Source organism: Elephantulus edwardii, unplaced genomic scaffold, assembly GCF_000299155.1.
Source record: "Elephantulus edwardii isolate Elephantulus edwardi_28Jun2011 unplaced genomic scaffold, EleEdw1.0 scaffold00062, whole genome shotgun sequence".
NCBI lineage: Eukaryota > Metazoa > Chordata > Mammalia > Macroscelidea > Macroscelididae > Elephantulus > Elephantulus edwardii.
Genome location: NW_006399812.1, coordinates 10,060,538 through 10,074,430, shown reverse-complemented (window position 1 = coordinate 10,074,430; position 13,893 = coordinate 10,060,538). Strand labels below are relative to the sequence as shown.

Genomic DNA, 13,893 nt, shown 5'->3' with positions numbered 1-13,893 from the left:
GAAAAGGGCTGTTTGAAGGAATGACATAATAAAACTCCCAGACTGGTCGGTATAATTTCCCCTGGCACCCAGCATGCATGAATAACACACACAGTCAAACAGAAGAGTAATCAGATTTGAAATATTCCTTTAATAATACGTTTGCCAGATCAAATATTAAAAATAGAAGATGGAGAAAAGGAGAAGCTGTCTCCCCAGTGGTATCAGTTCCATAAATATTGCTTCATTAAGCTGTCGGCGTAGGATCAGAGAGATGGATTTTAAAATGTGGCCAAGGTTCCAGGCTGCTCGTCGCGATGAGGTGGAAGGCGTGGGGCTGCCAGCACCACCTCGCCTCCCCATGCTGGGCCACCGCCTCAGCGAGGGACCATCAGTTAACAGTCGGAGCTGGTGTGACATCTGCCCACAGGATGTGTGTTTATTTATTTGGAATTGAGCCTTTTCCATTGGTTTACCAGTGGCTTCCATCCCAGCTGAACAGCAGGGAATTAATAATGATGGCGTTTGACTTTCCCAAGACCTTCTCTTGGCAAAGTTTGCATTCATCCTACTTGGCATCTCTCTGAGGCTGAAGACAGAGGCTCTTACTGCTCAACCAGATCCATGATTCAGAAGGAGGTGGCCTTGCAGGCCCTTGACCGAGACAAAGGGATGTCTGAAGGGTTCCAGGAGCAATTTCATTCAGAAGTTTGGGCTATGTTCTCTCTCTGCTCAGGTTTAGACCCAGGATTCTGTACCAAAGAGCAGGAAGAATAAACATTTAAAATTCAACCCTCAGGCTTTCTAGTAACATAATCTATTAGTAGAAGTAAAAGACACGTCTTAATTCAGACAACCTGCTCATGTTTAGTAGGGAGCTCTGGTGGCTTAGTGATAAGGAATTGCTTTGCCAACCCAAAGGGATGTGGTTTGAATCCACCAGCTGCTCCAGGAGAGAAAGATGGACAGTCTCCTCTCCTGTGATCAGCTGCCCCTGAAAACCCTCCCAGAGTTAGTTCTGATTCGATAGTAAGTAACAACCACACTTTATGTCTATTAAGAGTGAAAATATATTGTATTTCTACCAGATTATTTGGATTTTATGACAGGGAGCCAGGCTTAGCAAACTCTTAAAGATGCAGGTACAAGAATTTAACTTCTGAGTTCCTGAAATATTTCCTCTCAATGTCGTGCCTGTCATTTGCTAAAGCCCTCTATTGGTTATCTAGTGCTGCTAGAAGAGAAATTTCACAGATGGATGACTTTAATGAACAGACATGCAATCTCTCACAGTTTAGGAGGCTACGAGTCTGAAGTCAGGATACTTTTGGGGCAGATATTCGCTGCCTCCTGGTTCTAGGGGTTTCCCAGCACATGAATCCAAGTCCCAGGGACATGCTTTTCTCCTGGGTATTGGTGGCACTGAGTCCCCCTTACCCTGCTTGTTTTTGTCTCCTTTTATCTCTTGTAAGAGAAATAACACTGCAGGCCACATCCCAGGGAAACTCACCTTTTGCTGGGTCAGCAATGTTAACAGGGTTAGAGTGTTGCATCCCATTTTTAATCTTATAACTTGTCAGATCAGGGGGAATCTTTATATAAAGACCACATTACATCTTCACTTCCAAAACAATGAAAATCATGGCCCATCTAAGCAAGTGTGTGTGTGTGTGTGTGTGTGTGTGTGTGTGTGTGTGTGTGTGTACGCATGTGCACATGCGTGTTTTAAAGATGTAACCCAGTAGGAAGACTGGACACAATGTGTCTACTAAGACACATTGGTTTTGGGCAAAAGTTCATGCAAAAAAAGGAATTTAAATCAGTTAAATAGTTTTTTTAATTCATATTCAAAGGTGAAATAGGCAGTTTGACTGGAGGTAAAAAATTATTAAGATAAATTATTTTATGTATATTAAGCAAACACTTACTAGGGAGTTTTGGAGAAGAATATTGAGCATACCATGGAAAGCTAGAAGAACAAACAGGTTCATCCTAGAGAGGATGAAACCAGGCTGCTCCTTGGAGACAAGGACTCTGAAGCTCTGTCTGATATGCTTTGGACACTTTGAAAGGAGAGACCAGTCCTTGGAGAGGGACGTCATGCTTGGGATGGTGGAGGGACAGTGCAAAAGAGGAAAACAATGGATGAGAAGGATTGACTCAGTGACTGGGGTAGTGGGAGCAGGTGTGTCAGAGACAATGAAGTTGGCTCAAGATAGAGCAGGGTTCAGAGCTGTTGTACACAGGGTCGCTATGAGTCACAAGTGACGCAACAGCCATAACGACAACAGGGAGCTCTGGCAGCTTAGTTGTAAGGCGTTGTGCTGCCACTCTAAAGGAGAGAGGTTCAAATCCAGCAGCTGCTCCACAGGAGTAAAATGGGAAACCTCTTCTGCTATTTACAGTTTCTAAAAAAAACCACCAGAGGGTCAGCAATGAATCAGTTCTGACCCAATGGTATATAACAACAGCACAAAGCACCTACTATGTGCTAGAATAGGGAGCTCTAGTAGCATAGTCTGTAGAGTTGCACTGCTAATCCAAAGGCCATACCTCTCTGGCAGTTTCAATCGACTGGATATTTCACAGGGGAAATACGACTAGTCTCCTTCCATGTGATTTACAGAGTTGGAAACCTACGGAGAGTCAATTATGACTTAGCAGTAAAAAGGGGAAGAGGTGGGGGGAGGGGGAGACGGGGGGGGGAGAGAGATTAGATAGATAGATGATAGATAGATAGATAGATAGATAGATAGATAGATAGATAGATAGATGAGATGGATAGAGAGAGAGATAGATAGATAGATAGATTGAGATGTGCCAGGACTGTGGACTGCCAGAAGAATTAATACATTAGTCTTAAGAGAAATACAATTAAAAACGTTTCTTGGAAGTGTGGATGGTGAGATTGAAAGCCATTTACTTTGGATATACCACCAGGAAAGATGACTTGCTAGAATAGACATCACCTTTGGTCAAATAAAGGATCTATGCAAACAGAGAAAACCCTCAGTGAGATGAACAACACGATAGAACAATGGACTCAAACATATTGATGATGACAGAGAAGGAGAAGAACTGGGAGAAGCTTTTTTCTGTTACCCACGAGCTCACCAGTAGTTAAGCTGACTCCTCATTGAATAAGGGCAATAATGAGAGTGCTAGGCAGTATGGTAGCTGTTTGGGTGGACTGGGGAATTCTAGAATGAAGGAATCCTGAGCCTTAACAACATGGTGTGCTGTGGCGGGGTGCCAATGTTGTGGAACGTGTTGCACAGTGAATGGAACTGTCAGAAGTTTGAAATACCAGTTGCTGCATGGGAGAAAGGTGAGCAGTCTTCTATGTTAAGATTTATAGCCATGGACACCCAGTTCAGGGTCACAGTGAGTTAAAATTGGCACAATGCTTGTGCGGTGGGCTGGTTTGTTTATTCGTTTTTTCATGGTGGGGTGGGTGGGCCTGGAAGTCTTGTTAGATCATTGCACGGATACCTCCCCCAGCTACATGTCCTCATTTTGTCCTCAGCCCTGCTGAGGGCAGGAGGTCAGCTGGCATCATGCTTACTATCTGCTTGTGTTTATGTGCCACTCAGAAATGTTCAGTGTTGAGCTTTCCCATCCGCCTGCCCGTTCAGTCTCGGATCCCTAAACCAGTAAAGGGCAGATGGGAATAGATGCATATCATGTGACAAGACACATCTTCCCACTTCACCACAACTTCCACTGCTGCTGGTGCAGTTGAGACAATTACAACTCAGAGCTGCCTTACGAGTAACAGATCTGAACCTAGCCTTGTCTGCCACCATCATCACAATCTCTGCCATGCTCAGGGTTACTGTGGTAACCACGGCGTCAATCCATTTCATTGAGGGCTTCTCTTTTGCTGATCTTTCCCATCATGATGTCTTTGTCTAAGGACCAGATCCTCCTGAAAATATGGCCAAAGTATTTGAGTTGAATTTTCATCATCCTTGCTTCTAAAGAGCACCGTGGTTGCACATCCTTTAAGACAAGTTTTTTGGAAGTCCATGGGGCCCTCAATACTCTTCACCAACACCAAGATTTAAAGACATCAATACTTCTATAGTCTTTGTTATTTACTGTCCAACTTTCAGAAACACAGGAAGCAATTAAAAATGCCAAGAGTTGGATCAGGTACATGATAGTCTTTAAATCGACATTCTTGTTCTTTACAACTTTGCACAGGTCTTTGACAGCAGATTTCCTGAAAGTAACATCGTTTGTTTCTTTACTGCTACTACTTTGGATACAGAATGTGAATTCAAGCAAAATGAAATCATTGACAACTTCAATCTCCTCTCCGTCTATCATGATGCTGCCTATTGGTGCAGTGGTGAGGATTTTGGTTCACTTGATTTTGATATGTAACCCATATTAAAGTCTGTAGTCTTTGATTTCTTCAGTAAGGGGATTCTTCAGTGTCTGTAAGCAAGTTATGCCATCAGCATAATGTAAGTTGTTGTTGAGTGTTCCAATCCTGATGACATATTCTTCTTAATATAATCCAGCTTCTTTAAGGATTTGGCCATACCTATTGAATAGGTATGGAGAAAGGATTCAACCCTGATGCACTCCTTTCCTGATTTTAAACCATGCAGTGTTCCCTTGTTCTGTTTAAACAACAGCTTCTTGGTCAATGTCTAGGTTTCACATGATCACAATTAAGTGTCTTGAGATTCCCATTCTTCTCATAATTTGTTGTGACCCAAACAGTCAAAGTACCTTTGCATAATCAAGAAAACACAAATAAACACATTTGTGTTATTTTCTGCTTTCAGCCGAGATCCATCTGACATCAGTGGCAATATTCCTTAAGGACCCCTTTGGAAGACAGCTTGAATTTCTAGAAATTCCCTGCACTGTTACAGTAATTTTTTTTTAATCTTTCAGGAAGATTTTATTTTTATATAATATTAATGATATTTCTTGATAATTTCCACCCTCTGTTAGATCACCATCTTTTGGAATGGGAACAAATATGAATTTCTATTTGCCATATTTGTTGGGAGAACCCAGTAAGCACATCCAGGGTTGCACCTGTTTTCTGAAACATCTCAACTGGTATCTCATCAGTTCTTGGGGTCTTATTTTTTTGCCAATGCATTCAGTGCAGTTTGGACTTCTTCCATCAGTACTATTGGTTCTTGAGCAATATTTACTTCCTGTGTGTACCGTCGTATCGGATCCAGCTGGCACAGTAGGATATTGCCCTTCCTTCTCCAGCAGAGCATCTGGTGGCCTCGAACTGTGTGCTTTTGGGATTGTAGCACAGCTTCTTGCCACTAGGCCGCCAGAGCTCCCTTTCTGAAATGGTTCAATGTCAACCATTTCTTTTTGGTACTGTGACTCTGTGTATTCCTTCCATCTTCTTAGGACACTTCTTATATCATGCAACATTTTGTCCAAAGAATCCTTCAGTGTTTCAAGGTTTGAACTTGTTATTCAACTCTTTCCATTTGAGAAATGTCAAGTGTGTTTTTCCCTTTTGGTTTTCTAAGTCCAAACTCCTTGCATATTTCATTATAATACTTTACTTTGGCTTCTTGAACTGCCATTTGAAATCTCCTGTTCAGCTCTCTTACCTCAATATTTCTTCCCCTTGTTTTGGCTCATTTTCATCTGAGTGCAAATTTCAGAGTCCCTTCTGACATCAATTCTGGTCTTTTCTTTCTTGCCTGTCTTTGTAATGCCCTTTTTCTTTTTTCATGGATGATGTCTTTGACATCATTCCACAATTCATCTGCTCTATGGTCATTAGTGTTCTCTGCATAAAATCTATTCTAAAGATGATTTTTAAATTAAGTTGGGATACATTCAAGATCATAATTTCATTTTTTGGACCTGTTATAATTTTTTTTTTTACCTTCAGTCTGAACTTACATATGAGCAATTGATGGTCTTTTCTGCCGTCAGCTCCCGGCCCTGCTCTGACGGCTAATACTGAGTTTCTCCACTCTTTCTTTCCTCAGATGTAATCAGAGAGATTCCAATGTATTCCATCAGGTGAAGTCTAGTGTGTAGTCACCTTTTGTGCTTTTTAAAAACAGTATTTTTAATGAAGAGATCATTGACTGTACACAGTTCTATTATTTACCTCCAGACTCACTTCTGTCACCATAGCCGCATTTTCCCCAACTACCAGTCCTTTGTCTTTGATTCCAGCTTTTCTTTTCTAGTCACCAATTATTATTAATGCGTGTTGACCCCATACTAAATCAATTTCAGGCTGCAAAAGTCGGTAGAAAAGCTCAATGGTTTAATCTTTGGCGTTAGTGGTTGGTGCGTACATTGAATACTAGTTGTGTTCACAAGACTTCCTTGTCTGTGTACGGCTAGTAGTCTGTCACTCACAGCATTGTACTTCCGGGTTGATCTGGAAATGCTCTTGTTGATTATGAATACAACACCATTATTCTTCAATTTTTCATTTCTGGCATAGTATGACATGTGATTGTCTGATTCAAAATGACCAACACCAGGCAATTTCAACTCACTGGTGCTTGAGAGGTCAATCCTTATGTGTGCTTTTTGTCACCTCCAGTTTTCCTAGATTTCTTGTTCTGTTAATAAATGATTGAACTTGTTTATCCTCATTTTGAGTCTTGCTGCATGAGCAAATGATGATCCTTGACTGGGGTAAAGCTGTATTCCAATGACATCATTTACAGAGGACTAACTTTGAGGAGGCAATTCTTCCCAAGTCACATTCTGAGTGTCTTCCAATCTGAGGGAGTCATCTTCTGCCACTATATCCAATAACAGTCTTCTGATATCTGTAGGGTTTTTGAGGTTCTATTATTTCAGAAGTGGAGGGCCAGTCCTGCTTCTTAGTTTATTCTATTCTGGGAACTTTGCTGACACTTGTCCACCATGGATGATCATCCTGGTGTTTGAAGTATCAGTCACCTTGCTTCTAGTGTCACAGCAACATGCAAGCTGCCACCGTGGCCAACTGACAGAGTTGTGACAATTTCCACTAGGACCTCCCAAAGCTCACACGTCAGTCTATTACAAGACCACTGAACCATTAGGCCACCTGTCTTCCTTTGTCAAGTGAAGTTTTATGGGAATTACTTGAACCTCCTGTGACTCTGGTTGAAGTCGCTTATTGACAGGCACTAGAAACATGCTGTTCTCCCCACCCTTTTCTCACCAGACTAATTCCTACCTGCACTTCTCATTCAGAAGGGCTTCCTGATTGCCCTGACCACATATTTCCCCTCCTGCTCCAAGGAGAACAGAGGTGTCACTGTCCTCTCAAGATCAGAGATTTGCATTCTTTTATCACAAGACACAAACACATGGTGTTCCCCAGAGCACGTGCATTCAAAAGGTTTGATCTGGATGGTGGAAGATGGGTAGGCATCTGGGTCTGGGATTAGGTATCAGGAGTAGGGGGAGAGATTATCCATCTCCAACCTGATCACTTTCATAAACTGCATGGCTCCAGGCAGATCAGGTCAGGGTGACAACGGGAGCCATATAACTTTCACCTACACCCTTCCTCTGTCTTTCTTCTCCTAAACCTTTACCAGCCTGCTCTCTGATTGGTCTGCTTCAGCTCTCGGTGGGGTTTTTCTGTCCATGTCATATGTCACCAGGTACAGATGGGTCCAGTCTGGGCTCCTGAGGGGTTCTTGGATATACACCTCCATCCTGGCCTGGCTAACCTGACTCCTGTGGGCCCTCTGCCTGGGTCATATGGAAACGCATTAAGGCTACATTTAAGAGCATGTCTCATGATCTTATCAGAGAGAAGAGTGTGGCTGGCACGGAACATAACAAAGCCCATCACACGAGAACATTGGCTACTTGGCCAGGTGTCATTTCTGTATTGATAACAGGATTATTTAAAAATGAACTGGGTGGAAGGGTCTGTTTTCTTTCCATTCCCTGGAAACAGCTTGGTTCTCCAGCAAGTCCTGCTCACCCCCCTCCCTCTGACTTCACTCTTCCACCATCGTTGCCTGACTCTGAGCAGATTTTCCAAGAGGAAGTCGATCAGAGATAGAGAAATGTTTTTTACTAGACTGAAGCTTCTCCAACTTTAGTCACCACGTTCCATCGTTACTATTCACCACATCCCTGTACTACTGGCACAGTTATTTTCATAATATTCTTCCATAAATGGAATTGTTAAAGCCTCGTGTGTGTAGCTGTGTACTTAAAAGTCTTCTTTATAATTGAAAGTAATCTCTTATTTTGTGGCAGAAAAGGAAATGGAAAATTCTGACATTTTCTTCCTCTACGTATTTGTTCATTTAGTGACTATTTCCTCAGCATTTCCTGGGTGTCAGGGCCTCTGTTGAGCCTTCCAAATTAGGACAAGGAACACAAAATACTGATTCCACGTCCAGGAAGTTGATATCACCGGAAGCCTGCTTTCTTGTGCTTGGTTATTTTTGTCTCTCTCTTTTAAAGGGGAGTTTGGTATGGCAGCATAGTCCTTAGGGATTTGCACTGCAAAGTGAAAGGTGGGGGTCTCTGTTGGTTTGAATCCACCAGTCACTCTTTGGAAGACAATAGACCATCTTCTCCTGTGTAATGTACGTTGTTGTTATTTGCCATCGAGTTGCCTGTGACTCATAGCAACAATAACTCTGAGGTCTGCCTTGTTCTGAGCAAGTCTCATTGATTCTGACATACCTACCCCCATTTCCTAGCTACTGTATCAATCCATCTCATCTGGGGTCTTTCTCTCCTGCACTGTCTCTTCACCCTTCCAAGAATGATGTCCTCTAAGGATTTGTCCCTCCTGGACAAAGTATATGAGCTTCAAAATCCTAGCCAAAGTATATGAGCTTCTAAATCCTAGCCTTCAAGAAGAAAGAAACTTGGTTTCACACTCTCTAAGACAGATCTGTTTTGTTTTATTGGTGGTCAGTGCAATGTTCAAAACTCTTCTCCTGCACCACAACTCAAAGGCATCAATTCTTCTTCTTCTGTCATCCTTAGTCATTGGCCAGCTCTCTGATGCATAGCAAGTAAAGGCAAAGAGCATGGCCTGGATCAGGTGTACACCTTAGTCTCTAGACTGATATTGTTGCTTCTCAGTACTCTGTAAAGGTCCCTGACAGCAGATTTACCCAGTGCAATTTGTCTTTTGACTTCCTGACTGCTGGTGCCAAGAGTGTTGACTGTGGAGCCAAACAAGCTGTAACTGTTAACAACCTCAATCTCTTCTCCATCCAGCATGGTGCTGCCAATTAGCCCAGTGGTGAGAAAACAAACTAGAAGTTCAGCTATGAGTCATTCTGACTCAATCACAATGAAGTTGAGTTTTGGTAGGTATTATGGAGTCAAGAAACCGAGAGATGTATTGCATTGGGAAAATTTGCTGTCAAGGACAACTGCAAGGGGCAAGGGTCTCAGTTTAAAGATGAAGATGTCCCGTATCCAAGTCATAGTCTTTCCAATCACTTGTTATACATCAGAAAGTTGGACAATGAATAAGGATGACAGAAGAAAAATTGATGATGTTGTGAGAAGAGTACTGAATATCCCATAGACTTCTTTTTTTAATAAACCACATCTCTCTCAGAGAAAGTGCAACCAGCGTGCTCCTTAGATGCAAGGATGATGAAACTTCATCTCCCATACATTGGGCATGTTCAAAGGAGGAGCCAGTCCTTAGGAAAAAAGCACCTTGCTGGCAAAGGTGGAGGGTCAGAGAAAGAGAGGAAGACTGTCTATAGGATGGATTGACACAGTGACTGCAACAGTGGACTTGAGCATATCAGAGATGTGAGAACAGTGCAGGACAGGCCAGGTTCAGATCCATAGTTCATAATGCTGCTATGCGTTATCGTAGACTCCATGGCACCTAACAGCAACAATAGTAACAATGACAAGGAATTGATTCCAAATCATGATAACGCTGTGTATAGGCTGGACTCTATAGATCTTCAGTGGCTTATTTTTCAGGAGTAGACCAGTAAGTCTTTATTCTTAGGCATCTCTGAATAGAGAGGAATCTTTAACCTTTGGGTTAGTAACGTAGTGTGTTAATCATTTGCAATAACACCCAACTGAGACTTTCTTTAGAAGGACCAAAGACATTTTGTTTTACTCCTTCTGCTTATAATCTTTTTATTGACTGTAACTACCTTCTTTATCTGTAGTCAATTTGTATCAGGGGATCTCTGGTGGCCTGGAGATAAGGAGTTGCACTGCCAACCCAAAGGCATGTGGCTTGAATTCTGCAGCTTCTCTGTGGGAGAAAGATGGACAATCTCCTCCCAGATTATTTACACCTGCCTCTTCCTTGCTCCCCTGAACTTCTCTCTCATGCAGAGCTCAGCCTCCCAGCCTTGCAGGCTCCTCCTTGTTCTGCATGCGTACTTCTGGGCCAGGGTACCTGTTTTGGTGGTGGGGGAGGCTCAGTTCCCCCAGCTATTGCGATGGGAAAGTCTGCAGTTAGAGACCTTTCTAAAGTACAGAAGAGCAATGATGTCAGTCTGGAGACTAAGGTGCACCTGATGCAGGCCATGGTCTTTGTAATCACTTGCTATGCATGAGAGAGCTGGACAATAACTAGGGAGGATAGAAGGATAATTGATGCCATTGAGCTGTGGTGCTGGAGAAGACTATTGAATACACCGTGGACTGCTAAGAGAATAAACAGATTTGTCCTGGAGATGCTGAAGCCAGGCTGCTCCTTGGAGGCAAGGATTCTGAAGCTTCGTCTGACATACTTTGGACATGTTGCAAGGAGGGACCAGTCCTTGAAGAGTGATGTCATACTTGGGAGGGTGGAGGGACAGTGCAGGAGAGGAAGACCCTCTATAAGGTGGATTGATTCAGTGACTGGGGTAATGGTGTTAGGTGTGTGAGAGACAGTGAGATTGGCACAAGATAGGGCAGGGTTTAGGGCTGTTGTACATAGGGTCACAGGTGACTTGACAGCACACAACAACAACAACAACACTAGAGGGTGCACCGTAAATCAATCCCCACTTGATGGCACAACTACAATGATTAATAGAAGATTTAAACCCCATTTTGGAAACTCTATCTGTCATCAAAGGGAACTCTAGTGGCCTAGTGCCCTTCATCAAAGTGGTCTGAGATCAAGTTTATGGTGTAAGTAATCTCAGCTCCATTTAGGGGTTGAGGGCTTGATCCTCTTTGGGGTTACAATTGAAGCAAGAGCGTTCATTCCTTCTTCTCAATCCTTCTGGTGTTCCTGTCTGTGCTGCTGGGGTTGGGAGGAGATCCCAACTTTTCTAATAACCCAGTTATGGTAAGCTTGTGATGAGGGTGGCATGTGAGAAACTGTTCTGACACCCCTCACATTGCAGTTACTGAGGGTAGGACCTCAGTGCAGGCCCCATGGGAGAACGGGAGGTCAGAGTGAGGTAGTGAGGGTCTCCGATTGACAGAGGAGCTCCAGTGTAGCTCCATGCCAGAAGATTTGTTGGTCATATGGACAGACAATGTTGCTGTTGTTAGATGCCATCAAGGCAACAATGCATGACTCATAGCGACCCCATAAACAAAGTGATCTGATCCTTGCCCTGGTTTGTGTCATTCTCATCATCGCTGTCCTGCTCAGGCCCAATGTGGTAAATGCTGTGTGCGTCCATCGTGTTGAGAATCTTCCTCTTTTTCACTGACCCTCCACCTTTCCAAGCGTGATGCCCCTTGTTAAGGAACAGCCCCTCCTAACAACACGCCCCGAGTGTGTGACACTGAAGCTTCACAGTGTGCTCTAAGGAGCACTCTGGCTTTACTCCCTTCAAGACAGATTTGTTTGTTCTTTTGCCAGTCTGTGGAATATTCAATACTCTCTCCAAACCCACAGTTCAAAGGAATTTATTCATAAATAATGAGTTCATCTTTAATGCCAGGTGTATCTTTCCTGGGGTGTCCCTGGGTCTCTGAGGACTCTCATCCTGTCCCTCTTCCTCAAGTTTGCCTGTGGAGACCTGTTCACTCCAGTGTCTGGGTCCTGTTTTCAGAGGTAGGATCTGCAGGTGTGGGAAGTGTGTATGTACGTGTCAAACATGGGAAACACTGTCCTTAAGTCTGAGCTGAATGGCAGAGTTGCTTCTTAGCCTTGGATTAGCATAAGAAGGCAGTGGTGCCTCAGTGGTAGTATTACCTTTGCACGTACCACCTATGTATACAGTTCTATGTGGGGGAACACACTTTGATTGTTAGCCAATGCACGTCACGCACAGGCACCACTTGTCAACAGAAGTTTGTGTATTGCTCTGACAATTAATGTGTTTCAGCAGAGCTTCCAGACAAGGCTAGAAAATGAAGAAAGGCCTGACAATCGACTTCTGAATATTAGTTAACTAAAACCCTATAGATCACAGAGACAAGATGGTGGGTTCGCCATGAGAAGCTGTCAAGGGATGAAAATAAGTGTTCCTGGAAGCAAATTTTAAAGCAGTCTGTCTTCAAAATCACTTTTTTACACTACCTGCTAATCATCTTAAGTCCCCATAGCAGTAGCAGCAGTAAAATGGACAGTGTCAAACAGAACGGTCTTGCAACATTTATTTCCAATTCAAACTGGAGTTTCATATTGTGTTCATCATAAATCTACATACTCTTCTCTGCCCAATACCTATAATTGCAAGGTTGAGCTTGCTTTGACATCTGATGGCAGAACAAGAGTATGCTACTATCCTTCTCTGGATAATCCACATGAACACACAAAACCCATTCCTCGGCCCGATCCTGCTCGTAATAGTGAAGAAACACCTCATCAAGTGCTGAAAACCAGATTAGAAGTAAAAGATGAAACCATCGAGCAAGGACCCGTGGTTAGAACAGCTTAGCAAAATGTTCTTTACTACCTATCACGCACCATTGGTATCCTCACCGAGTATCACAGATGGCGTAGGAAACCGAATCCCCCAAAAGACAGATGATTTTCAGCCTCTCACTGGGAATTACAGGAAAATGATATTGTCTCAGGTAAGGAAATGTGATGTATTCACTGCTATGTTAAAGAATTTAAAAAAATTGTATATTAGAATGTATAATTCATCCTATAAAATAAAAAAAAAACCCACCCTATAGATCACAAGACTGCAATATGCAATGGTGCAAAATGCCAATATGCAAAATGGTGAAGGACTGGACAGAGTTTTATAGTGTTCGTATAGGTAACATATGAGCTAGGGGTCAATTCCAGGGCAACGGACAATAGCAAGAACCCTTGGGATCTGGTAGAGGTCTGAAGGCAAATTCCTGCTGCTCGTAGGGAGGGAACACAGGGTGTCCAAACGAGCCCCTCCTCCTGGCCCTGTGCAGAGAGGCTAGAACTCTATGGAGGGGCTGCTCCAGGGTCAGCGGTCTGTAACCAGTGGGGTGGGCCACTTTCCGTGAATCTTTAAAGAACCTGATGGTCTCCCTTCTCTGGAGGAAGCTCTGGACAGTGGGTAGACCATCGTGGTGCACAGTCCATGAACCACATCTCCCAGGCACCGCCAGGGAAGTGTTCTACGTGAGAAGACACGTCTAATCTCATAGCATGTGTGCACAGTTTGTCACACAGCGCTGTCCATTAGATCCAAGCCGTGACTAAAAGCACCACAGATAATAAATCATCGTTTTGTATTAAATGAAGAGGCAGCCCTTCACAGTGTGGCTGCTCCCTCATAATCATGATAAATGGAAAATCTCGGACAGGTGAATTTTAATAGGGATCCGAATGCACTCAGATTAATTAGATTACATTTTTTAAAAACTTTTCTCTTTTTGCTCCATAAATCTAAATGGTGGCCTCTAAAAGATAATAACCATCCCCGCACTAAAGTGCATTATGACATAATAAAAGATTATGGATGCGCATATGCAGCCAGTCGTTATGGTGGATGCAGCTGGATGGCATATAAATGGGGCAGCTTGCTCTGCCAAGGGTCCCTCTGCTACCAC

At 43.1% G+C, this 13,893-nt stretch overlaps 1 pseudogene; it reads left to right on the top strand.

Annotated features, from left to right (window-relative positions):
* The first annotated feature begins 296 nt into the window (after positions 1 to 296).
* Positions 297 to 12,884, top strand: LOC102872693 (annotated as a pseudogene).
* The last annotated feature ends 1,009 nt before the right edge of the window (positions 12,885 to 13,893 follow it).